This window comes from Mandrillus leucophaeus, unplaced genomic scaffold (genome assembly GCF_000951045.1).
Source record: "Mandrillus leucophaeus isolate KB7577 unplaced genomic scaffold, Mleu.le_1.0 Scaffold798, whole genome shotgun sequence".
NCBI classification, from domain to species: domain Eukaryota; kingdom Metazoa; phylum Chordata; class Mammalia; order Primates; family Cercopithecidae; genus Mandrillus; species Mandrillus leucophaeus.
In genome coordinates this window covers 167820-195796 of record NW_012108674.1, presented here as the reverse complement: position 1 = coordinate 195796, position 27977 = coordinate 167820, and the positions used below count along the sequence as shown (strand labels likewise).

The following is a 27977-nucleotide window of genomic DNA, read 5'->3' as shown; positions in this document are numbered from 1 at the left end:
GATTCTCCTGCCTCAGCCACCCTAGTAGCTGGGATTACAGGCATGTACCATCATGCCCGGCTAATTTTTGTATTTTTAGTAGAGATGAGGTTTCATCATGTTGACCAGGTTGGTCTTGAACCCCTGACCTCAGGTGATCCACCCGCCTCAGCCTCCTAAAATGCTAGGATTACAGGCATAAGCCACCGCACCCGGCCTAGTCCACTTATTTAACTGAAGTTTCAGAACTTGGTAATTGTTATTAAGCACCCATGCGATAAAGCTGCTCAACTTTGGTAATAACACTGAGGTTCCCCAGTTCTAAAAGCCAAAGTAAGCCAAAATTCTCCAAGAGAAGTGACAGGATGCCCAGAATTTGGAGGCCACTGTTATCTCTTACTCAACTCTGTAATTATTAGGGAGTCAGACACATGAATGGTTGTCATGTCTGACATTCTACATTGTAAATCAATGGAATAATATAATACAACTCTTAAGTGTCTGAGAGCTAAGTCTTCCAAAAAACTGCAGAAGACTCCCAATGTCATTAAAATTTTAATCATTTAGAATTCATATTTCTAGAATATATTAGGTATACCTCTGTTGTCTTAGGCAAATCACAGCAAACATAATTTAACCATTCTGGGTAATTTAATGTAATCATTACAAATATTCATTATTCCAGCACATATAAACAGTGGTGCCTTCTGGGCACTTTGGGGTAAACTGGGCTTTCTATAGGACAGGGAATGACTGCAAATGCTGGGATTTCCTAATCCCACAGGCATCTGTCTTTCATTGCTTTTGAGGGTTTTCTTCATAAATGTTTTTCTCATTTGTTTCCTGATAATGAGATACACTGCGTTTTTGGATAATAGCTGTTGTCTTTCCTGTAGAGTTTTTAATTTTTTTGCTTCTAAGTTGATAAAGCTTAGAATATGGGGAACTGAGCATCTTTTTTGATTTAAGAATAAATAAGAATGAATTGTCTCTGATTCTCATTGGGCTGATATTTTGACAACTATTTTTGGGTTCTACTGGGTTTATGGCTATGTTTAAGTAATGATGCTTCAGCTGGCTGACTACCATGTATTTACAAGGTACTGTGAATTTTTTGGAGCAATGTCATTACTGTGAACCACTTGCTTCTCATATTAACTCTGTCATTATTTTATGTATCTTATAGATTTGAACCTGAGGTGAGGAGGTCCACATCCCCATAGTCAATGGAGGGGACTAAAAATCCTTCCCTTGCCTATGACCCTCAAGTCTGACACAGTTCCCAGCTCATTACACTCTGCAAACATTCTGGGTTATTAAAAACTAGTTGACCCCACAAGGTCTGATAATCTCACAAATGGTAAAGTGACTGATGGCATTTTTTGAGTTAGACTATTTCTTCTCATATATTTAGAATCAAATATGACACACATGTACACAGACTAGAAGGTTGGGAACTAGAAGACATTAAGCACTGTCAAATGAGACAAAGAAAAAAAAACAGTATTTACGGATTTATAGAAGATACACAGATAGATAGATAGATAGATAGATAGATAGATAGATAGATAGATAAAAAAGCAAATAGGAGTATGTTTATCAGTGATGACTATTATAGTTCTACTGTCAGCTGAAGTGAATATTAAATATAATTCCTAAGTAATTCATGTAAAATCATATTTTCTTAAACTTAATGATACTCTGTGGGCTTCTATACATTTTTATGAGCATGACTGCCATTTAATGGATGACAATTGTTTTTGTTTTTTTTTTTTACTTTTGCTATATAGGAGAAACAATATATGCAAAATTCATATTTTCATTCCAGCATTTTTTGCTTTATTTTTCTAGATTGTCAGAATGTTTTCTCCCTTCTTACAACCCAAACCCTAATCACGCTTTAGGATTCAGCTGAATTTAAATAACCCACATGAAATACCTTCCATGATTCCCATAGAACTTTCTTGTCTCCCTTTTCTCCTCATTCCTCCAATACCTCAGGCCTCACTCTCTTATTAGTCGTTTCAGGTCTAACAGTCCTTGACCTAGTTAGATGATACATTTCTCAGACTAAAGACTGGATCTTGTATTTCTAGTGTAGTTTTTCTATTTGCAGTTAGCAAAGGTCTAGTTATACAATATGTGGTCAAGTAACAACTGAATAAATATGAAAGTCAATAGATTGATAACATTAAAATTAACTAAGTTCAACCTATTTGTACATTTTAGAGATGAGAAATAGATGTCAGATTGCCTCTGTGCTGGCTATTCTTCATTTGGCCACCTCCACACACTCAGACCTCTTTTCTCCCTCTCTGTCCTGCTATGTGCCTTGTAAGGAAATCCACTCACAAGGAGACTGCAATAGTAGGCAGAATAACAGTCCCCAAAAGATGTCCATGCCCTGATTCTCAGAATGGCAAAAGCGACTTTGCAGACGTGATTAGAGTTAAGAACATTGAGTTAGAGAGATTATTCTAGATTATCTGGGTGAACCCAAGGTACTTACATGAAATCTTAAAAGTAGAGAACGTCTCCCAGCTGTGGTCAGAGAAAGAGACGTAATGATGGGAGAAGGGTCAGAAGACTCAACTCTATTGCATTACTGGCTACGAAGATGGAGGAAGGGACCATGTGTCAAGGAATGTAAGTAGTTTCCAGAAGCTGGAAAAGCAAGGAAATGGATTCTTCTCTGGAATCATCAGAAAGGAATGCAACCCTGTTGGACACCTTGGCTATCACTATGTTGAATTTCTAGTTTACAAACATATAAGATAATAGGAGGATTTCTTCCCTGATCCATCCCTCCTTCCTTCGACCCCGTACCGTAGGCTGTACTTGTGTCCCTCATGCTTTAGCTCCCACTGGCTGAATCTTCCTCTTTCATGCATCCAGCCCCAACTAGGCTCTAATAACCCTATGTTTTCTCTCTTCACCCCTTCACTCTTAGAGACACCCATGGCTAATTGCTTGTTTCTGGAAGCATCTCTATCCCTTGATTATTCACTTAATGCAGCCAACACCTCTGGTGGTAGTCACTCACTATACATCTTTTATTTTAACAGTCTCGGGTAAATTTGTTCCCTGCTAGGACCCAGAATAGGGCAGCCTTGTTTATTTAAAGTATTTTGAAAGGTTGCTAAAATTAGTTCATGTATACTTGAGAGAGGAGCATATAGCCGAAAGACAGGGGAAAGGTCGTGAGAAACCATCTGACCCCTGAAAGAAGCTTCAGAGTCTTACGACTTTTCCATTCCCACGAAGCATGTTTATGACTTTTTTTAATTCTGTGATGTCCCTGTGTCCTTATCCTCTCCACTCACACCATTCCACTACTGCTATCTGTACACAAATATTTTTTTCTTGATGGGTATTTACTCTCTGTGTTTGCAATTTCTTATGCTGAGAATCCTCTCTCACCTTTTTGTATTTAATGTTCAGGATACAAACAGATCTCTGAAAACAAGAGGATCAAAATTTCAGAATAAGCATCACAAAGATCACCAATTTGTCCACACCAAACTATATTCCATGTTTAACATGCAGAAAATTGGCAGGTTCATGAAAGAGACTGTGAATAATAAAATGGACACATAACAGCAGAACACCTTCCTTACTAGTACAGATGCTCTAGATCATACTGTGCTGCAGCCAGAAGCTGACACTCACAAACAACTATATTCTGGCCCCATCTGAGAGTTCGGACTTGCTTCTCAAACAACACCTACTTCTTCCTTACTGTGCCCATAGATCAGAGAACACAAGAATGGATGGTGTTGAGGGACCATCTCTTCCAGTGCCTTCACTTCATAACTGAGGACAGTAAAGCCCATCAGTGTGGCTACTATTAAAAAGGCTACGGAGAAAAGGGAACACTTACACGCTGTTGGAGGGAAGGTACATTAGCTCAGCCACTGTAGAAAGCAGCTTGGAGATTTCTCAAAGAACTTAAGACATAACTACCATTTGACCCAGAAACGCAATTTTTGAGCATATACCAAAAGAAAAATAAATTACTCCACAAAAAGACACATGCACTTGTATATTCATTGCAGCACTATACACATTCACAAAAACATGGAATTAACCTAGGTGCCCATCCATATCGGACTGGATAAAGAAAATGTGGTATGTATATACCACGGAATACCACACAGCCATTGAAAAAAACAAAATCATGTCCTTTGCAGCAACATGGATAGAGCTGGAGGCCATTATCCTAAGCGAATTATTGCAGAAACAGAAAACCAAATTTTGCACGTTCTCTTTTATAAGTGGGAGCTAAACTTTGGGTACTCATGGACATAAAGATGGCAACAACAGATACCGGAACTACTGACAGGGTCAGGTTTCTTGGGCATTTAAACATGACACCATCACTTAACTGTACAAACCTGGACAAGTAAGTTTACTTCTCTGTGCCCAAGTTTTCACACATCTGTATAATGAAAGTAATAGTACTATTTATCACAACATTGTTCTGAGGATTAAATGAGATCATATCTGTAAGGTGCTTTATAACATGTGCTTATAATCAAGAAATGGATTGAGGATATTAGAATGAAAACTAAGCTTATACATTTTGATGCATGATTAATCCTTAGCAACCCTGAAGAAAAGATACTCTTCTTTGCAGATGATGAAACAGAGACTCAGAGAGTTTAATTAATTTGGCCTAAGTCACAAAGTTCTCGCTCAATGGAAAAGATTCAAATCCAGATCTACCTGATTCTAAAGTCCATGCCACTCATACTCATCCATGCTGTGACCTTTTTATTCTGAGCACGAAGTTCCTCAGCTCTTCTTACGGCCCTTCCCAATGTTCAGTCCGTGCCCCCAAGGTTCATTTTCCTTAGGTTACTGTTGACTCTTCTCTCTCCTTCATTCAAATATGCTATCTAAACTAGCACAACCACATACTCTCCAACCTTTTCTCTGCCTTATTTTTATTTATACCACTTATCACTACCTGATTATCATATTATATATTTAGTTTATTTTCCACCTTCCCCACTGAGATTGTAAACTCCACGCAAGGACTGTTGTCAAATTTTGTCCATGGCTATATCCATAGCATGTAGAATGCAGCCTAGAACATGGTAGGTGCTCAACAATCATTTTCATGAAAAATAAATGAATGAGCGGATGAATGAAATTCTGTCCTTCTACAAGTACTGGGCAAGTGCACTCAACAAGAACACTCAACATATCTATTGCTTTCTTTTCCCAAGAAAGCACCATTTGCTAGAGCTTAAAACTCACACACCAGAGATCTCTGCTTTATTATGCTCTGCCATTTAAAATCATTTTCCATATCAAGGCATTGTACACAGAGCAGTAAAAACACTTTCTGCCACTTTTTCTTATTTCCTGGTGTGTCTTAATTCCTAATTATTATTGTCGGTTTTATATCGAACAAAACAATACTGACTTGAATTTGCCTAATGAAAACTTCCATTTCTTCCTACCACATAACTATTCAAGTTAAAATCAATACTCCCCAAAGGGCTGGGTCCCGATAAAATCATTACAAGGCATTTTTTTTTTCAATTTCTGCATGGTATTATGAAAAACAAAGTCAAATTGCTCCAATTCTTGCCTCCTGGGCTCTTAAAATTTAACACAGATAATGATGATGTAAGAAGTTATATTGGTACACAAATAACCATTTCATGGGTTGATGCTATGAGATGCAAGGAGATTTTGAGAGTGAAGTCTAGGTATGCAACAATGGACTTTCCTAGTCTAGGTTTTACTGTTTGCTATTTCTTCTACTTTGAATCCTCTTCCACCTTTTGTACTCAAATTGTATTTCTCACTGGTTGGCTTCTCAAATTCCAAACCCACTCAAGTTTGGAGATTCCAATTTCTCAGGCAGCCCACAAAGCAACAGTGCTCAGCAGAGCTTTGTGAATGTACATAAGTGGTTGCGTGTATTTTCAGGATGCTGAACATACACATGGTGAAGTTTCAAGAATGTAATATAGAGCTAGTACATCCTCAAACAAACTGTGATCCACAGCTGTTTAATAATAGGGGTTAACCTCAGTTCTCTAAGAAATGTTTACATAGTAGGTATACATCTCTACTATGCACAGCATATTCACCTAGTTGTACTAAAATATAATGTATTTTCCTGTCAATGATAGTCACTTCTACTGTTTAAAATTTCCAGATTTTGTATAATGATCAGGGGTTGCTTTTATAATTGGAAATAATGTTATTTAAAAAGAGATATATTTCCAATCCTGCATAGAGTTGACCATAATGATACCAATAACATTTTCTCCTTCAAACCCCTGAGAAAACTATCATTAGTTTGTAGTTTAACGCAATATCTGTTTTTTTGCAGATTTAACAAAACTTTCAGCCTGACCCCCAAGTTTTCATAAATATGCATATGCCCTATGGCTCCTTCTTCATCACATACCAACTCTAAGTCATCAGAATGAAGTTTTACTTGATTGAGCCTGACCCGGGTCTACAAAGTATTATGCAGAACACAAAGGAACAACTGGGAGGAAAATTCAGATTAAGCAGCTCAGCTTTGAGGATCCTGTGGCTGTTCTGCATTTAAAACCTTGGTAAAGCAGCTACTGGCAGTAATTTAAGATAATCAGGCAAAAATGGGTTGATATCTCAAAATAGCCAAGTGCATGTTTTTTAAAAAAAGTATTAAAAGTAATTGTGGCCATTACTTTTAATGGCAAAAACCACAATTACTTTTGTACCAACTAATAGTAATCCCTTGTAAATATAAAGTACCTAATCTGAGATAGCCCCTGATTCAGGGCATTGTAATGGATTATCTGTTATAGTCAGAACACTGTAAAAAAGAAATTATCTTTATTCCACGTTAAAGGTGGGTTTCAAATTCCAAAGTCATCAAGGGACTTGTCCGAGACCACACAGTCCTAAATAACAAAACTGGAATTCACACCCCTGACTGCCTTACTCCAGACTCACGTTCCTTCCTTTACACAAAGCTGGTACAGATTGGGTAATCCTGACGCTGCCAGGAAACTCAAAGGACAAGGGCCAGAAATACAGGGAGGGAAATTCATGTGTTATACAGACTTTTCTATCCAACCTGCCCCTACATTCAGCTAGGTAAATTCTTTTAGATTCAGGAACCTACTGGGGAAATGTGTAATCAGGCAGAACTAGAAAGTCCACAGGAGCCAGACACATATTTGGCAAGCAGTGTTTTGTTTCACAGGTTGATTTTTAAGAAGTTCTTTTTTTCCATCATTTCCTTCTTCCCTCCCTCCGTGACTTCCTACCTCTTTTTCTCCTCTCTCTGCCTGTTAGTTTGACAACCTAAGTTAAGCTCCACTCTGGGTCATGTATGCATTATTTCTCCTCAATGTACTTGGCCTTAGAATGTATTTGAAACCAGAATGCATGGAAATCAGCTAGGGGAGAGAAAGGGGAAGAGGAGATGAAGAGAACAAACCCTACTGTGGCTCCAGGCAAACAAAATCAAGCTTCCAGAATTTAAAAAAAAAACAAAAACGAAACAACAACAAAAATATGTCACATTCTGTACCACATAGGTGGTGACCACTTACACACAGGCCTGAAAATGCAAACAGCTGTACCTTGCCTTCTTTTGATGTCAGTCGTTTCCTTTGTGAAATTCAGGGACAGACTCTGATTTCCAAGTCCCAAGTTTAACACTCTGTGGTTCTTACGGTGTCTCCTAGAGTTAAATGGAATATTGAATAGTAAGAGGGAAAATACACTTTCAATAGAGTCATGTAACTCTAGAAAAATTTTGTAAATACACATTTTGGGTTACACATTGTTTTATTTAAGTCTAGATAACAGTGCCATTTGCATTCTAATCTTTCTAATCTCAGCTTGGTTCCTTCCTTGCTAGGAAATAGATGAAGCTCTCATTCTTTTTGGTGTTTTAATTTCCTCAGTGGTTAAGCAAGGATGACACATCTAACCTGCCTTTCAGAATGTCTGGATGGACACTATAGCAAAACCTTTTTAGAATGTTTTGGCTTAAAAGACTTCTCTCTGAACCATATATATGTTTAATACACTATTTTCCCCAAACAGTCATCAGTAGGATTTACAAAGAAAATATATTCATACAATGGGGTTAATTTCTCTAGATCCTTGGATGATCTCAAACTGTTTGGCCTTGACTAATCAATGAATTTGAATTTTTGGCAAATACCAATCACTATGTACATGATTCAAATATTTGCCCTTTTCTGCATAGTCAAGGCAATCTAATTTTAACTAATTGTAAGAAAATAAATGTTAATATTCAACAGCATTAGAGTACTGTTTTGTTGCACTAAAATTCCTCTAGTGACATAAGATATCAAGATCCAAAAATTCCATGGAGATCCCAATGCATGATGTATAAAATCATATTGAGACTAAATGCTGAAGTTGGAAATGATCTTAAAAAGGAAATCTCATGAAAAGCCTTGATTTTATAGATGAAGAAAGGAGGAAAATAAAATTTCCTAAGCAACCAGAGGTACTGTACTAAGTGCTTTACTGCACCAGTGTATTCAGTCTTCATCATCGCTCTATTACAGTTCCTTCATTTTACCTAAAAATAACCTGAAAGCCAGGGAAGTAAAATAATTTACCCATCCTCAGTGATATGATTATGATTAAACTCCAGATTCTGTATCAGAGGTCCTCGTTCAGAGATCAAGCCAAAAACCTATAAGTCTACTTGAGCCTAAATCCTATATTCAGTAGCAAAATGCCAGCAAGCTGACCAACACATTTTTCATTTTGAGAGAAACAATTCATGGCAGAAAGCTGGTACATGGACAACCAGGGAATGGTAAGACCACTTGGGTGCCTCTCTTTTAGGACGACCAATTACTGTATGTATAGAACAGGCTTTTTCCAACTACTGAGATCCAAATTGATAATAATTATGTTATACAAATAAAAGCTCAAATTTATTGAATATTTATGATATATCAAGGACTTCTAAAATGTCATTTTATACCGTCACATAATTTTTAAAGATAATTACCACCCCATTTACAGAAGATGTAACTGAAGCTTAGTTGGGTAGACAACAACAATAATACAAATTACTTGTATAGAATTTACAATGAGACAGGAACTAAGTCCTTGATCACATATTACTCATATGTTACACATACAACTTCTGTAATCATCACAACTACCCTATAAGGCAAGTATTAGTATTATACCCATCTACCATACGGGAAACTGATATACAGGGAGCTCTAAAATCGTACAATGCAACGGTAACAGGGCCAGCCAGGCTCTTATGCACTGCTCTACACTCAGTATGATGGAGACAGCCAGTGGACACAGAAGGATTTGAACCTAAGACTTGGACTCCGAAGCCCATATTCTTTCCAGGTCTTCATGTTTCTCAACCCTGTCTGCTCTTTAGAATAATATGGGAAACATTTGGGAAGTAGGATTTCCATTAAAGCAGTTGTCCCCAACCTTTTTGGCACCAGGGACTGGTTTCACAGAAGACAATTTTTCCACAGACCATGAAAGAGTTGCGGGGTTGGGGGATGGTTTTGGAATTATTCAAGTGCATTACATTTACTGTGCACTTTATTTATATTTTCATAACATTGTAATATATAATGAAATAATTATAAACTCACCATAATGTAGAATAAGTGGGAGCTCTGAGCTTGTTTTCCTGCAACTAAATGGTCCCATTTGGGGGTGATGGGAGATGGTGACAGGTCATCAGGCATTAGATTCTCATAAGGAGCCCACAACCTTGATCCTTTGCATGTGCAGTTCACAATAGGGTCCATGCTCCTACAAGACTCTAATGCCACATCTTACCTGACAAGAGGCAGAGCTCAGGCAGTAATGCGGGCAATGGGGAGTGGTTGTAAATACAGATGAATCTTCGCTAGCTCCTTGACCTCTGCTTACCTTCTGCTATGTGGACACGTACCTGGTCTGTGGCCCGGTAACAGTCCATGGCCTGTGGCTTAAGGATCCCTATATTGAAGAATGTGATCATTTTCTCATGTATGCAAACTGAAGGAGGTTTCAGTTGAGTTGCATATTTATTCCTAAGTGTCAATGAATCCTAAAAGAGGAGAGGAGTACCTTCCCTGTTGCTTGAAATGGAATTTTTCATCTTGATTCTTCAGATGACTTGTCGGTCACTCTGAGGCAGGCTCTAGACCCATTTCCACTGGTCCCAGCCTAAGCATGGCTGCCAGCAAACTCAGGCCAGAAAATCTACATGGGTTCTGCAAAAATGCCTTTGTGACCTAGATTATTTTTTTGTCTAAACATCCCTTAACTTTTCACTTTGACAATCATGTATTGAAATTCAACTATGGGCAAAATACTGTGCCAGGCAGTCTTGGGAACACAGATTCCTTGGCCCCAAGGAAAGCACAATCTATTGGAGAAAATATAAATATTGGCAGCTAAATATAATTCCTATTATAGTACCAAGGAGCCCTTTTGGCTCTGCATCTAAGTTTAAGTTTCTGCTATCTGTGAGAAAGTTAGAATGGGTTCAGGTATACTCTAGGGGGGGCAGGGGGTCAAATCAAGGCACATGAAGGGGAAATATGGGGCCTTACAATGTGTTTCACTTTCATAAATGAGTTTGGGCAACTCTGTGTGCTTTTAGTGTACCCTGGAGGATTAGGTAGATCATTATTGTTGTTGTTGCTATTTTATTCTCCAATGACAAGTTTACAGCATCTTCTCTTCAGTGGTTTGTGTCCCTGAGAGCAAAATAAACTCAACATTTTCTTCCTGCAACCTCTCATGAATATTAATGATGTCTTTATTTATTGTTTGGTAAAATATGACAAAAATAAAAACGCACTACAGCGAAAAAGAACATGTATATACCAAAAATATCTAGCTACTGTCAGAATACTTGTGTCATCATCATTATCAATAAATGCACACTTGACAAGGATGCTCCACACACTGTACCATCCCACACTTCCCTGTAACCACTGACCTTTCTTAAAGCGTGCTGCTAGTTCTTTGGTTGCTACTTGTGGAACTCCCATTAATTTTAAAGTTGCACAGTTTTGTTGTGCTTAAGTTACAAACACGGAGTTCAGTGACAATGGGCCAAAGAGATTCGTAACAGCAGTCTTCCAGAAACAGACTTTCAGGGCCTCAGAATCTTCCCTCAAAGATTTTTGTACTCAGAGGCTCAAATATATAAAACAAACAATTAAAATGGTCATAGTTAAAAGGGGGTGTAGAGTCCTACCTATACAGACCTACTCTCACACCCTAAAGCAGTCCAAAGCAACTTTGCAGAGCCCTTTGAATTCTACACATCACACTTGCAAAGCCACTGATCCAATCCATTTCATAGACGAAGACCCAGCCTACCAAGCCAATTCAAGTAGCTAAGGCCACTGAGTTAGAGGCAGAGTTGAAACTAACACTCCTATCCCTTCAGTCATAGTCCAGGGATCACTGTACACTACTTCTTGCCTCTCTACATAGTGCAATTTGAGAGAAGAATAAGTGAAAAAAATTAGCAGAAGCATTTATCACGGCAGTCTCATTTCCAATGTGGCAAAATAGAACTCCTCTGGGGTTTGTCAGACAATCCTAAAATCACAGTGTGATCATTTAAGTGGAATAAATATTGCATATTGGACCAATAAAGTAAAATGGCCAGCCTCAAGATGTCTTACCCATGTTCTTAGACCTGTAATAGAACTTATAAAAGTCCTTATATGGAATTTCATTAGTTCTGGCAGTCCAAAATAAGTATGACCACAGTGAGAATTTGACCAGGATTCTGTATAGTACCGTTAGACTTATTTCTAGTTCAACCTTATTCCTATTGGTGGTGTTAATTTTACCGAATGCCATTGAATAACTCTGATAAACCTTGTTCAAGAACACAAAATTCTAAAAGTCGGTGATAGTCTTGTTGTGTATGTGTCCATTTGATTCAATAGAACATAAACATTATCCAGCAGGAGGATGTAATGTCATTATCACTTGTCTGCAACCCAGGCCTAAACAAATCACTTCAGAAATTACATGACAAATTAAGCTTCAGAGAGTCTTAGAGGCTATACATAGAATTAGTGATTTGAACTGTATCTTGAATCCCCGTCCAGTGCTATTTGCCCGAGTTGCTTGATAATCTATGTCCTTCCCCTTCCTAAAAGAAATGTTAGCTGATATCCAAGATAGGCAAATAATTCCTCAGCATTTTCTTATTCCCTTTTATAGAAAGTAATTGACCCTTAGTCTAACCACACCTATGGTTGAATTTTCTCCATATAAGATGCACTCAACCAATTATTCTTTCTGATAACCTCTAGCAACAGTACGATTCATCTGAAGACAGTCAGAATTATTTACTCATGATTTTATTCATTCTTTATGTTAGCAGGTTAATAAAAAACCCCTCTTACACAGTATGGTAGAAGAAAATAAACTGATAATATACATCCCCATTGTTACCATTTTAAAACTGCTGTATAAATTTAGGACTTGGTTTTTAATTGCATTATTACTGATATTGGTTACACAAAATGCCATGAGTCATAATATTAAATACTTAGAATTCCATTATATTAGACTCTGGAAAAATATGGCGACATGGGGCTGGAGAGAACACTACATGAATCCTCTTTCTTCTGGCCAGACTAAACATGCCCAGTAGGTGTGATCCATTTATCAGGCTATCCAGGAAAGGGGAGATCTTGTTCTTCGATAATCAATTCCCAGACATTATAGAAAATGTCAGATTAAAAGACTCTAAGAACATGATCCTCCCTGAAAATAACTTTAAAAATCTGGCCAAAACTATCGGAATCAACCTTTTCAGAACTCTGGAATCTAACCAAAAGATTGATGCAATCCAGGTAACATTTTTAACACAAGCATGCCAACTAAAAACGGGCTAACTCTCTGTAAGAAGCATTAATTTGTGTTTTGATTTACCCTAGTCCTATCCCTTGCTACCCAGCTCAACAGCAGCCTTGAAAATAACAGTCATCATTCCAGGTACCACTATCTGAGGGAGCAGAATGTAACAAAGTAACAAAGAATTCTTATGTAGTAATGATTCCCTGGAAGACCTCCTCAAAAGGCCAGTATTTATCCAACCTGACTGGGAAATTGCCTAGTACTAAAGCTGTTACCCAAGGGAACATTGTCAAAAGCATTTACAAGCATAAATCCTAAGGAAAAAGAACAAATCTGGAGGTATCACATTACCTGACTTCAAATTATACTACAAAGTTATAGTAACCAAAACAGCATGGTACTGGCATAAAGGTAGATACACAGATCAATGGAACAGAATAGAGAGTTCAGAAATAAAAACAAATACTTACAACAAAGCTTGGAGAAAGAACACCCAATTCAATAAATGGTGCTGGGAAAATTGAATAGCCACATGTAGAAGAATGAAACTGGTTTCTGATCTCTCACCATCTATAAAACTCAACTGAAGATGGATCAAAGACTTAAATCTAAGACCCAAAAGCATAAAAATTTTAGCATAAAACCTAGAGAAAGCACTTCTGGACACTGGCCTAGGCAAAGAGTTTATTACTAAGACCCCAAAAGCAAATATGACATAATAAAAAAATTAACGGGACCTAATTAAACTAAAAAGCTACATAATAAAATCATCAGAATAAACAGACAACTCACAAAATGTGAGGAAATATTTGCAAATTATGTATCTGACAAAGGACTAATATCCAGAATCTACAAGAAACTCAAATAAGTCAGCAAGAAAAAAACAATCCCATAAAAAGTGTGCAAATTACATGAATAGACATTTATCAGAAGATACACAAATGGCTAACAAACATGAGAAAACATGTACAACATCACTAATCAGGGAAATGCAATTAAAACCACAATGAGACACCACCTTATCCCAGTCAGAATGGTCATTATTAAAAAGTCAAAAAACAGTAGATGTTGGGTGGATGTGGTGAAAAGGGAACACGTACACATTGCTGGTGGGAATGTAAATTAGTCTGATCTCTATGGAAAACAGTTTAGAGTTTTCTCAAAGAACTAAAAGTAGATCTGTCATTCAATTCGTCAATCCCACTACTGGGTATCTACCCAAAGGAAAATAAGTCATTATATCAAAAATGCACCTGCACATGAATGTTTATGTCAGCACAATTCACAATTGCAAAGATATGGAGCCAACCTAAGTGTCCATCAACTGATGAGTGGATAAATAAAATGTGATAATATATATACCATGGAATACTAATCAGCCACAAACAGAATGAACTAATGTCTTTTGCAGCGACTTGGATGGAGCTGGAGGCCATTATTCCAAGTGAAGTAATTCAGGAATGAACAATCAAATACTGTATGTTCTCACTTATAAGTCGGAGCTAAGCTATGGGTATGCAAAGTCATACAGAGTGGTATAATGGACATTGGAGACTCAGGAGGGGAAGGGTGAAAGAGGACTGAGGAATGAAAAGATTACACATTGAGTACAATGTACACTGCTCAAGCAGCAAGTATACTAGAATCTCAGGCTTCACCACTACACAATTCATCCATGTAACCAAAAACCACGTGTATCCCAAAAGCTACTGAAACATTGTATGTTGTAATAATATATATATTTATATGTATATATAACATTTACAAGCATAAATGCATTAGCCTCTGTCTCAGACTTTACATCCTGGTTTCACAGAGCCTAGAAGTCTGCCAGAGGTGATTGCTTTGGGTCTTCTTAGGTCTTTCCTGAGCTTGTGAACAGTCTTGGGACTGCGTTTGACCATGGAGATCCCAGAAATATGTCAGACATTTTCAAAACTCTTCTCAAAACATCTCATTCCCAGCCTTTCCTCCCAAGAGTTTTGGTTGGTATATTGTTTGTCCCAACTGTTATCCATTTTCTCAGGCAGCAGACACTAGAAAAGGCCTAGAAACTTTCCCTGCAAGATCAGGGACACAGCAAGAATTTCCTCTCTCACCACTTATATTCAACATTGTACTGGAGTTCCTAGCTAACGCAATAAGATAAGAAAAGGAAATAAAATCCAGGCAGATTGAAAAAGAAGAGGTAAAAGTATCTGTCTGTGAATGACTTTATCTTATATATACAGACAATCCCCAAAACTCCATAAAGTTGTTAGAGCTAAAAAATAAATAAATTCAATAAAGTTGTAGGATACAAAATCAACATATGAAATCAGCTGCTTTTCTATAAGCTAACAACAAATTATTTGAAAAGCAAATTAAGAAAATGATCCCATTTACAATAGTATCAAAAAGAATAAAACATTCAGGAACAAATTTAACTAATGAAGTAAAATATTTAAATACTGAAAATTACAAAAAAAGTTGTAGAAATAAATTAAAGAAATGGAAAGACATCCCACATTCATACACACTGGAAGACTCAATATCATTAAGATGGCCTCACTCCCCAAATTGACAGATACCATGCAATCATTATTGAAATGCTAATTGCTGGTTTGCATAAACTGACAATCTAATTCTAAAATTCATACGAAAATTCAAAAGATCCCAAATAGCTAAAATGATCTTGAAAAGAAAGAATAAGTTTAAAGGACTTATATTTCTTGATTTCAAAACTTATTGCGAAAGTAGAGTAATCAAAATACTGTGATACAGGCATAAAAATAGACACAGAGATCAGTGGAATAGAGCCCAAAAGTAAACCCATGCCTATGATCAACTGATTTTCAGTGAAATACGTCAAGACCATTTAACTGAGAAAGAATAATCTTTTCAACAAATGGTGGTGGAACAACTGGATATTCACATGCAAAACTTTGAATTTGGACCCCAGCCTCAAACATACACAAAAATTAACTCAAAATTGATTAATTACCTAAATGCAAAAGCTGAGAGCATAATAAAATTCTTAGAAGGAAATTCAGGTAGAAATATTTATGACATTAGATCAACCAATGTTTTCTTAAATATGACCCCAAACGTACAAGCAGCAAAGAAAAACATTACCGAATTTAACTTCATGATAATTAACTTGTGTGTGTGTGTGTCCAAGAACACTATAAAAGTAAAAAGACAACCCACATAATGGAAGAAAATATCTGCACTTCATATATCTGATAATGGTCTAGTATCCAAAATATATAAATAGCCCTTACAGCTCAACAATAATCATACTAAAAACCTAATTTAAAAATGTGCAAAGAATTTGAACAGTCATTTTTTCAAACAAAGCATATGAATGGAAAATAAGCACATGAAAAGATGTTCAATCTTCAAGTCAGCAATAATGTGAAAAAAATAAATATTAAAAAATGCTCAAAATGATTATTCATTACAGAAATGCCAATTAAAGCCACAATGAAACACCATTTTATATTCACTAGGTTGGCTGTAATAAAACACACACACACACACACACACACACCCCCCATAGAATAACAAGTGCTAGAGAAGATGTGGAGAAATTCTAGGCCTCATACCTTGCTGATGGGAATGGTAACTGCTACGGCTACTGTCCAAAACACTTTGACGGTTCTCAAAAATTTCAACATGGAGTTACCATATGACCCAGCAATTCCACTCCCAGGTATATAAAAACCAAGATAACCATTCACACAAAAAATTCACCACAAATGTTTATTACAGCACTATTCATTGTTGCCAAATGGCGGAAACAACCTAAATGTTTATTGACTGATGAATGAACAATATGTGGTATATCCTTACGGTGGAATATTATGCTGTCATACGAGAGACTGAAGTATTGATCATGCTGCAATATGGAAAAACTTTCAAAATACCATGTTCATTGAAAGTAGCCAGACACCAAAGACTACATATTCTATGATTCCATTTAAATAAAATCTCCAAAAAAGGAAACTCTCTAGAGACACTAAGTAGATTAGTGGTTTACAGGGGCTGAAAGGAGAAGGAAATTGACTACTCACAGGTATGGGAGTTATTTGGGGGTGATGGGAATGTTCTGGAATTAGACAGTGGTGATGTTCACACAATATTTTGAATGTACTAAAAACCACTGAATTATTCATACTTTAAAATGGTTAAAATGATAAATTTTATGTTATGTGAATTTTATGTTAAAAGAAAGAATCAATTTTCAAAGAGAGTTTACAATTTCTGTTTAGCCTATGGATTACCCTCGGAAGATTTTTTAGAAACAATGAAAGCAGGGTAAGAATTAGAAAATATTTCTTCTCCTAATTGCCATCTCCTGAAGGGATAAACTGCTGGGGCACAGTTTTATGTAATAAGAAATAGAAGAATTGTCCTACGTAAGAAACAAAAGTAATTATGAATTAGATATATAGAATCTTAGTAAATGGCCAATTCTGGAAAGTAGAAGCAACAAATTTCATTTCCTCAAATATGTGTGTGTATTTAAAAAGCATCCCTGCCTGGAAAGAGTGGGAGTAATGGCGATGAAAAGTGGATTTTAGTGAAGGCAATGCATACATCAAATGGGGCGTGCTCTTTGGGTAGTGGCCTGCAGGAATAGCAAGTAATAGCAGAGATCTGAAAGATTAAGAAAGAGGAATGGATGAAGAGACAACTGTTTAGAAGTTAAAGAATCAAGAAAGTAGATATGAAAAGCTGGTCAGAGCAACCGTTTAGGTGTGTTGAAAATAAAATTTTAGGATCAGTCAAGACAATGCTAGTCCAGGCTCATTTGTGTGAGTGAGAGAGAGGATGAGAGAACTGCCTGTTGAAGGATTTCAATGGCTAAACTCAACATTCAAACCAAATAAAATAGAAAAAGAGAAGGGAGAAAAGAGGAAAGCAGAGGAGGAAGGGAACAAGGGAGACGAAGATGAGGAGGAAGAGGGGAGTAGGAGACGAATGGCCAGACCTTTCCTTTTCAACATACTACTTGGCAAAAGTGAAAAAACAAGGCCTTAGATTGTGAAGTCAAAGACAAACGGGAGGAAAGGGGTAAAAAGTAAAACAAAGGAAAGTCCTATTAAAGTCTCACTAGTGACTAAGATTTATTTGTATCAAGTTCATTTCAGCAGTGTGATCATTACCTACACATCCATTATCTGTATTTTATATATAAAAACATAGGGAACCATTGGTTTTCCCAGTGGTTCTTTAAGAGTGCATCAGAACCACCTGTAGGGTTTGTTAAAACCTAGATTGTCGGCCTCACCTCTAGTGTTTCTTAGGCAGTTTCTCATCCCTTTCTCAGGAATGTGGCCTAAGAACATGCATATCTTACAAGTTATCAGGTGTGGCTGACAGTTGCTGGCCAAGGGACTGATGACACTTGGAGAACCACTGACTTAGAAAGCAGAGTATAAAGGAAGAAATCCTGGTGACCTGTGACTTCAATGTCTATCGAAGGATGGATGAGACAAAGAAGGCAGAGTAAGAGTCAGCTGTTTATAGGGCACCTACCACTTGTGTTAGGTACTGGGGATGGGAGACAGAAGGAACCATAGGCAAATCGTTACTCTGACAGAACTGACACTATAGTGATGTTTATGCATTTATATGTCAGTTATTGGTGGCGCTTTCTTGTTTGAATTCTACATGCTAATTTTTCTTCTATGTAACCATGGAAATCTAGCATTCATGAAAAGTATTTGTATATTCAAGATACACAATTTTACATAGATTATATTCTGTATAAGGAAAATAAAACTTATGTTACAATACATTTTATTAAATGAGAGTGTGAGGATTACACAGGCAAAAGCTGGAGCAGATTAATTAAAAATCCTGGCAGACCTGTGCTTCATAGGTTAAGATAAAAGTTTTGGAGATTGCTTAATCCTCAAATACTCTTTACCACAAAGAAGAATTTTTCTGAGAGAGGCCTGAAGTAAAAACACTTCCAAGAGAGTTGCCAACATTGGCAAATAAAAATAAAACTTCAGTTAAATTTGAATTTCAGATAATAAACAACGAATTTTAATACAATAAAGTTGCATGCACTATTTGGAACAGGTTTATACTAAAAAGCTTTTCACCGTTTATCTGAAATTCAAATTTAACTGAGTGGTCTATATTTTATCTGGCAACCCTAACCAAAGCAGACTTTGACCAAACATTCATTCGATGAACATTTAATATGTTGTCCGTCTTCTAGAGAAGACAGAAGCATAGAACATATTCTGTCCCACACATAATAAAGAATAAAGAATGGTCAAACTGCAAAGGTTTTAAGAATGCAGTGGAGAAGGAGACCAATATGACTGTAACTGTCAAGGAACGGGAGCTTCATCATTCAGCAAATATGACTTCAGCTAGGCCTGCAGACCTCTTGGGATTTGATTAGACAAAAGCCAGTACCAAAGGTATGCAGAAGAAGTGAACAGCATGCATATAAAGTGTAGAGTCTGGACCAATGACAGCAGACAAATGGGAAATAAAGGAGATCAGCTGTGACAGACTGAGCCAGTATCTGCACACCAGCACACCCTCACAACCTGCATAGCACAAGGCATCTTGGGGCACAATTACTGACCCTTGTCAAATTTCAATATGTATCCATGACCATAAGCTGCACCCCCCATTCTTTTTCAGCATCATTAAGACCACATGGAGAGACCTGAAAGCACAGCACACCACAGGGCACCTAGATACTCTGAACCCCTAAGACAAAGAAATAGCATCTCATGCTTGGTGTGTTTTTGATTAGAAAATAAATAGATCTTTAGTCCTATAGCCATGAAAAAGATACCTGGGAATTTGTATCTATGGAGAAAGAAAAAGGCAGCAGCTGGAAGAAGTCAGCTCTTTATCTGATTCTAGTTTGAAATGAAGGTTCTGTACATCCTGTATCCCCAAAGCAGTAGCATACAGCCTCATGTTGGAGTCAGTAGACCCAAGTCTAATCTCTTTAGTATGCTCTCAGTAAGACAGTATGTGAGCTTCAGTTTCCTAGGTGTAAAGTAACAGTCTGGGATTAGATGATCTCTCAGGGCCTTTCCCATTTAAAATTCAGTGATTAATTGAATAAATCATTCACTCATTAAATACTGAGAGCTGCCATATGCAAGGCAATTTTCTAGAAGCTGTGATGGATACAGAGAGAATAATTTATTCATGGTCATTTATTTGTTGCTAGGTGGAACCTCATCCTTACGTACAGGGACCCACTTTCGCACTCCATAGAGGGCTAGTCTCTGGCTGAGTGAACTCAGACTGCCAGGATTTGTTACAGCCAGTCGCCTGCCTCTCTTCTATATTTATTTTACTCTCTTTTCCAAGTCCCCTTAAGGAAACTCCACTTGTCTGCAATTCCCTAGGGCATTCTGGTCTCAACCTTCCAGGGTGACAATTAATTCATCTGATAAACTCAAATATGTCAAAGCCCTAAACAAAAAAGGAGGAGGCTACATCTGAGTTACCTGCAATGTAAGAGTGAACATCAGTTATTTTTTCTCTACATATGAGTGACTTCAACTAGGAACTGACTGAGATTTAACAAATAAAAGAGATAAATAAATAAACATTTACCAAGGCTTATTGGTTCTGGGACAGAGCTATCATGTATCATCTTATTTGATCTGTGCAACCATTTTCCAACAATAGTTTATTAAGTCCTCATAGATTAACCCAAGTAAAGAAATAAGCAGTAAACTTGCCCCGGGTCAAAAGTACCAGTGCCAGGAGTAATCTAGATTTGTCTTCATACAAAACCAATGTTCTCCCTGGTAAAGCGGCTGATCTACAGGCATGGTTCCAGGCTGCCGGTATGACTCAATCACTTGTATGACGTATCCATCAATAACAGCTAAAGTAACAAAAGGTTTTATACATATGTGTGTGTGTGTGTGTGTGTATGAATTCTTATATATATAAAACACATAATGTATGGATTCAATTTCTTTTAATAATGCCAGTTTCAGTGACTTCATTTCAACATGCTTTCTTATTCACACAACATGATATATCATTAGAATTATAGTAGAAAAGAAGGTTGCAAAGTACTGAAGGGCTACAAGGTGGATGTAGCCTTGTCAGGTGGGCCTATTTCAGTCCTGAAATTGCACCTTGAGTGCAGATATGTACCTTTTACACATACACTGCTGACCTCACATTTTTAGAAGAAGATATATGCATGCGTGTTTGTGTGTGTGTGTGTGTGTGTGCGCGAGAGAGAGAGAGAGAGAGAGAGAGAAAGAGGAGAGAGAGAGGAAGAAAGAAAGAAAAAAAAGAAAACAAGAAAAGAAAGAAAAGGAAGGAAGGAAGAAGGGAAGGAGAAGGGAAGGAGAAGGGAAGGGAAGAAGGGGGAGAGAGAGACAGAGAAAGAGAGAGAGAGAAAGAGAGAGAAAGAAAAGAAAAGAAAGGAAAGAAAGAAGGAAGGAAGGAAGGAAAGAAAGAAAGAAAGAAAAAAGAAAGAAAGAAAGAAAGAGAGAGAAGAAAGGGAAAGAAAGATGTAAGGTAGAAGAGAAGAGAAAGGAAAGGAAGGGAAAAGGAAGAGACAGATCACAAATCAGAGCAACCCAGAAACCGCTCTCCAATAACCATAAGGAGTTAATCTGGACAACCATGACTTTAAAGCAACTAAGCTTTTAACAACTTGTACAACAAAAGTAGGAGCTTTTCTAAGCTGTATTATTTTATATGTAGCTGTTTCTTTGATATTTTTATGGCTCAGAGTCAATGCAATAATCATATTGTACTTTTATAACACAATGATGCCCTAATGATAATCATGTGTTCAAGCATGTATGCCTCCACCCTAACGAGCTCCTGATCACTTTACTTTTTGTGGTCTTTGGCATTTTAACAAATGAGTCCTATTACACCTTTGACCGGCAGGAGGAGCTTGGAGGAAAACCTTGTTTGGGAATAGGACACATATTGAACCAATAGGCTTACCAAGTTGAAAATTCAGAATGAATAACATGATTGAGCCATGCAGGACAATTAGAAAATGAAGCAGTGAAAGAAGCTGGCATAATATCTGATGTGAACCAAAGCAGAGATGTGGAATGAGATGAAGGAATGGGTTCTGGGGATGTAGAGACAGGGAGACTCCAGGGCAAAGTCTATGGCTGAAGAGCCAGTCCCTGCTCATCTTGTTCTTCTTGTGGCTTCTTTGCAAGCAGGCATGTGCCTTGATTGTTTCTGACAGTATTTACTATTCACAGGTTCTTTGATCCTCCCCTGCTATCTTATCGGTGATTGGTACCTTCCAATCAGTGTCTATACAGAAATTCTTCTTGGTCCTTGACTCATCCACTGCAGCTATGGATTTGAAAAGCAGAAAGATAGTAGATAGAATTGTAAATTTAAAAGGAATGAAAAGGCTCTGCATGTATGCCTATTGATAACAAAATATTGGACTTTGGGTCTGTGACCTCTATGGCATCTACTGTCACTACTCAGATACCTTCTTGGTTTATGTCTGGGTTTATGTTTTAGATGGGGAGACGGCTAAATCTGCATAGATAATTGCATTAGTTTTCTAGGTCTTCCATAACAAAGTACCACAAACTAGATGGCTTACACAACAGAAATTTATTGTCTCACAGTTATAGAGGCTAGAAATCTGAGATCAAGATGTTGGCAAGGCAGTTCCTTCTCAGGTCTGTGAAGGGAAAATCTGTTCCATGGTATTTTCCCAGCTTCTGGTGGTTTGCTGGAAATTTTTGACATTCCTCAAATTGAAGATGCATCACCTTAATAGCTACCTTTATTTTCATATGTGTGTTTCTATATCCAAATTGTCTTCTTTTATAAAGATGTGGTTATATTGGATTACGCTCCATCCCAATGACCTCATCTTAACTTGGTCATCTGTAAAGTCTCTGTTTCTAAACAAGATCATGGTCACAAGTTCTGGGGATTAGGACTTCAACGTCTTTTAGAGAGACACATTTCAATTCACATAGCAACATTACTGTGTTACTATATGTGTGTATGTCTGTGTGTATATTCTGAAAAGAACATACCTAATGAAGTATTGTTATACCAAACAGTCAAAGAATTCTTAAAACTCAACAAGAAGCCTGGGCGCGGTGGCTCATGCCTGTAATCCCAGCACTTTGGAAGGCCGAGGTGGGCGGATCACCTGAGGTCAGGAGTTCAAGACCAGCCTGACCCACATGGAGAAACCCCATCTCTACTAAAAAAATACAAAATTAGCTGGGCTTGGTGGCGCATGCCTATAATCCCAGCTACTTGGGAAGGCTGAGGCAGAAGGATCGCTTGAACCTGGGAGGTGGAGGTTGCAGTGAGCCAAGACCGTGCCATTGCACTCCAGCCTGGGCAACCAGAACAAAACTCCGTCTTAAAAAAAAAAAAACTCAACAAGAAAAAATCACCAGATTAAAAAATGGGCCAATGACCTCAACAGACACCTCACCAAGAATGATATATGGAAGGCAAATAAGCATATGGATAGATGCTCCACATCATGTATTATCAGGGAACATAAATTTAAACAGCAATGGGATCCCACAACACTTACTAGAATGACTAAAATCTGGAACGCTGACAACACCAAATGCTGGTGAGAATGTAGAGCAACAGGAACTCTCATTCACTGGTGTGAACACAAAACGATACAGCCACCTTGAAGACAGTTTGGCAGTTTCCGACAAAACTTAACATACTCTTACCATATGGTAAGAGGCACATGGAGGGGGCAGGGTGTATACGAAACAGCTTTGTGCCTTCTTCCTCAAGTCTCCAGAGTTGGTGACATTCCCAGTGATAAAGGGCAGATCTATCAAATCTGAGGAGACCATAAAACTGAGGGTTGATGTTCTACTCTGCCCAAGATTGGGAAATGCCAGGGGCTCTCCAGGGTGTAACAGGGAGGAAAAAAGTGGGTATTCACGACCTCAGATATCAGAACAAGGATCTGCTGCTGTTACACAAACAAAGCAGGGTTCCCTCTGCCATTCTCATGTCTTCACTGAGCAGTAAGAAACGAGAGGGAACAACCAAGTAGAAGTTAGGGAAGGTAAAATGATTGGTTTAGAGTGACAGGAAGTAGAAGATCAAGATGGGAGTAACGAAGAATAAAAGAGCAAATTTTTGATGAGTTGTGGATGTTAATAGGTTCCAGATTTCTACTTATAGTTCAACTGAATAACTGTCATTGATGTGAAGAACTTTCTTTCACAGTCATTTATTCAACAAATATTTATTGAGCATCTACTGTGTGACAAGAATTTTGGTAACTTGGAATGAAATGAGGTATAAGGTATAGTTTTCTTTTGAGGCAACAGTGCTGAGTGGTTGCTAGGGTTTTGAAGTTAAAGAGATCTGAGATAGGCCGGGCGCAGTGGCTCATGCCTATAATCCCAGCACTTTGGGAGGGCGAGGCAGGCGGATCATGAGGTCAGGAGATTGAGACCATCCTGGCCAACACAGTGAAACCCTGTTTCTATTAAAAATAAAAAAATAAAAAAAAAATAGCTGGACGTGGTGGCAGGCTCCTGTAGTCCCAGCTACCCAGGAGGCTGAGGCAGAAGAATGGTGTGAACCCGGGAGGTGGAGCTTGCAGTGAGCTGAGATCACGCCACTGCACTCCAACCTGGGCGACAGAGTGAGACTCCGTCTCAAAAAAAAAAAAAAAAAAAAAGAGATCTGAGATAAAACGTCATTTTCACAGTCTGCACTTCAGTATCCCTATATGTAAAATGGAGACAAGAATAGTATAATACTTATCTCACAGGGTTATTGTTAACATTAAGTTAGCTATTATATGAAGAGTACTTAACATAGTGCCAGGCAAACATTAAGTGCCCGATGGGTGCAATTACTATTATTATGATTATATCCATAGCATAGAGGATAGAAAAGGAATCAATACCAATGGTAAAAAGTGTAAGAGTGGATTCACCAAAGACGTTAACATTCAACTTGGTCTTTGAAGTCAGAGTCACGAAGAGTGAAAACAATGTAAATTTAATAGCAAATAGTATTTCATCTTTTCTTCTGTTAACACTGAAGTTGTCCTGAATTAAAATGCTTTGGCATTTTAATCACAACCATACAGCAAACATTAAAAAAAGAATCTGCAGTTATTGCTAAGGTTCACAAATTATAATACACATTATTTCAAAAGATAAAGCAGAAGCATAGAGTAAGAGAATGAAACCAAAGAAATAAAAAGAGGAGTTCAAATAAATGTATGTACCATTTATAAATCCAAGAATTACATTTTGCAGGACAATATCTCTTCCCAAGTTCTCTACAGTTTTACCAACCAGACCGAATTTGAGCTTCAAGATAAAGTTAGTGATGACCAAAGCCGGCAAGACAGGGGCACATGATCAACTTATCAACTGCTAAAGTTCATGCACAGGAAGCTGATTTTAAGTCTCCTTTTCGAAGCTGAAGGCTAACTTGGAGCCAGCTAACATAAGATGACAACACGCAAGCTTGATGTCGGAAAACTGGCCATGTGAAGCACAGTTCAAAATGCTGACTTCAATAATAAAAAAAAAATCCTTAAAAAGTACTGCCACAGGTGACAAAAAATAAAAATCAAAGGGAGAAAATGTGGAGAGAACTCAAACTTCAGGAAGACCCGTAAAAAGCTTTCAGAAAAAAAGACACTATAAATCTCTTCGACAGAAAAGTTACAGGTTTAAAACAGAGAAAACTGATGAAAAGTAGAAAATATTCCTCAAAGAGTAATTGTTTTAGTAAGACTTTTGAATACATATACCTAAAATTGCATATATTATTAACATAGATTGGTAAGTTTTGGCACTGACAGGACCAGAAAAATCAAAGAAGATTGTCACGATCCTTGTGAAGATTTTGTAAATATCTGCAAAAAAACAAAATCTTCAGGGAGAATAGTCAGCACTATGGTGTGTCTTTCCAAAGGCTAAATGTGTTAACTCTGGCTCTGCCTCTCAGGAGTATGAGATGGAACCTGGGATCATGGCCCAGTCAGTAAGCAGCCAACACTATGCCCATGGTCCTTAGTGGGTCTAATGATGAATAAAATATGAATGCTGTCCTTAAGTTTCCTTCAGTGTGGTTTTTTAGTCACTAAATCTGTTGACAAAGCAAACCCTTCTTGCCCTGGCTTACATTTGCATCTCATTTATTCACCCAATAAGCATAACTGAGCTCCGGGTATTAGGACCTGAGAATACTAAAATAAATAAAAGGAAAATGTCACTCTCAAAGAGCACAGTTAATGGAAGAGACTGGGCATTTGTAATAGCACAATTGCGGTCATCTCCAGTTCTGCATGGCTAATTAGTAGGGAACCAGAGATAAATAATAAAAAGATGTGTGTGACTATCCTGACAGGACTAAATCACATTTCCATTGACAAATGCAGAGAAGCTGAGAGATTTTTCTTGGGTGGAAGATGGATATTGTACCTTCTTGATGGTACAAAATCACTGTTTTGTTTTGGTGTGATTGCCTGTAGTCAAATATAACACAGAGGATTTATGAAATAGGATTCAGGACATTGGGAGACAATTTCAACCAGGGGCTATGAAGGGAAAAGTGGTGGATGGCAAGAGTAGTGAACCTAAGAAAAAGATTGGTGGTATCTGGAAAGAAAACAGGTTAGGAGAAAAAATAAGGGGCAAAGAAGGTCTGAGAAGCACAAGTCCTGTACCCAGTGGGACTCAGGAAGCAACAGTCCCTTTCTGACCAGATAGCTCCAAGACTGCTTGCTCCATTGCTGGACATCTCATATGATGGGTCCTTTCTGCAGGATGTCTATTCCTAAGTTTATTTTGTGAAAGACCAGTCCCATAAAATCCTAATCCACAAACATAAAAAATGGATTCCCAGGTCAAATAGACTGGGAACTTGTGTCATATCAGTCACGGCCCTGCAGAATTATAATACACTCAGTTGGTTCAGGAGTTCTTAATCACTTGCGTGTGTGTGTGTGCGCGCGTGCATATGCGTGTGTGCATGCGCGTGTGTGTGTACATGCATGTGCGTGTGTGGGCGCATGCGTGTGTGTGTGTGCGTGGGCTTGCTTGTGCATGTGTGATGAAGCTTTTGGGAGTTTGGTGAAGCCTATGGACCCCATTTCAGAAAATATATAAAATAAAATGCATAAAGATTGCAAAAGGATACAAATTAAATTGAAACTCAGTTAACAAAATATTTTAAAGACAAATTTCTAGTATAGGAATAAATGTGCTTCCTTTATTAATCCATTTAAATAATATGATCTAACATTGGGACTCATTACTAACACAGTTTTAAAATAATGACAATGAATAAACAGTATTTCAAGATGTCTACAAACCTGTAATGTGACATGAAAATACCTGCGATACCTGTTGATGACAAAATCAGAGATACTGCCAGTGTCTTTTTGTTTACAGTCATAACTGAAGGAAATGCTAAATTTCTTTTAGAAGTTAGCGGAAATAAAGGAGTAATTTTTTTTTACTACACAAGTTCACAATTTGTTTTTTTTTTTCCTATCCAAGTTCACTCGTCCTTTTCTATTTACAGATGTCACTGGGGTCCTTGGACCCCAGGATAAAACTCCTAGGAACAGACTCCGATGAAGGAAGTGTTTAAACAAGTACCCGCAGGGTTAATGAAATAATCAAGGGATGGAGAAACACCCAGGGAGAGGCAATAATGGGAAGCCTTTAACATCCCTGGGGCTGAAGTCGGCGAAGGAGAAATATTGTTTCTTACAGCCCAGGGAGAGCTGGAGCCATGAGGAGGGCCTGCCCTGCAAGAGCTATATTGATAGAGGAGCCCAGCTACTGTTGGAGAATTGGCACCAAAGCAGCAAAAATGCAGGGAAGGAAAATCCATTTTCCTCCTGTCCTTTTATCTTCTACAGGTTATCTTCTATTGGCCAAACCCAATAAAAAGTCAGAGGGCACAGAGTTAGGATGTGTTCCACAGGGGTTAGATTCCAGGGGACCTAGAGCAGTGCACAGAGGGTGGAAAGCAGATCTCAGGATTAGAGTGGGAAGGAACAGCAGAAAAATTAGCCCATTAAGTAGCTATGGCTTTTTAGGGCAGATTTTTCCAGACATTTTAATATATTAACATCGTGGTTATTGAATGCAAGTATTAAT

At 37.7% G+C, this 27977-nt stretch overlaps 1 protein-coding gene across 2 annotated transcripts in view; it reads right to left on the bottom strand.

Annotated features, from left to right (window-relative positions):
* The window catches only part of SEMA6D (sema domain, transmembrane domain (TM), and cytoplasmic domain, (semaphorin) 6D), a 585322-nt gene that overhangs the window by 520230 nt on the left and 37115 nt on the right, over window positions 1–27977 (bottom strand). The window contains exon 2 of one of the 2 annotated variants that reach the window (XM_011967274.1): window positions 7551–7681. The exons of the other annotated variant lie outside the window; for it this stretch is intronic. The gene's annotated coding sequence lies outside the window, so the exon portion shown is untranslated. The remainder of the gene's footprint in view (window positions 1–7550; window positions 7682–27977) is intronic. 2 annotated transcript variants of the gene reach the window in all.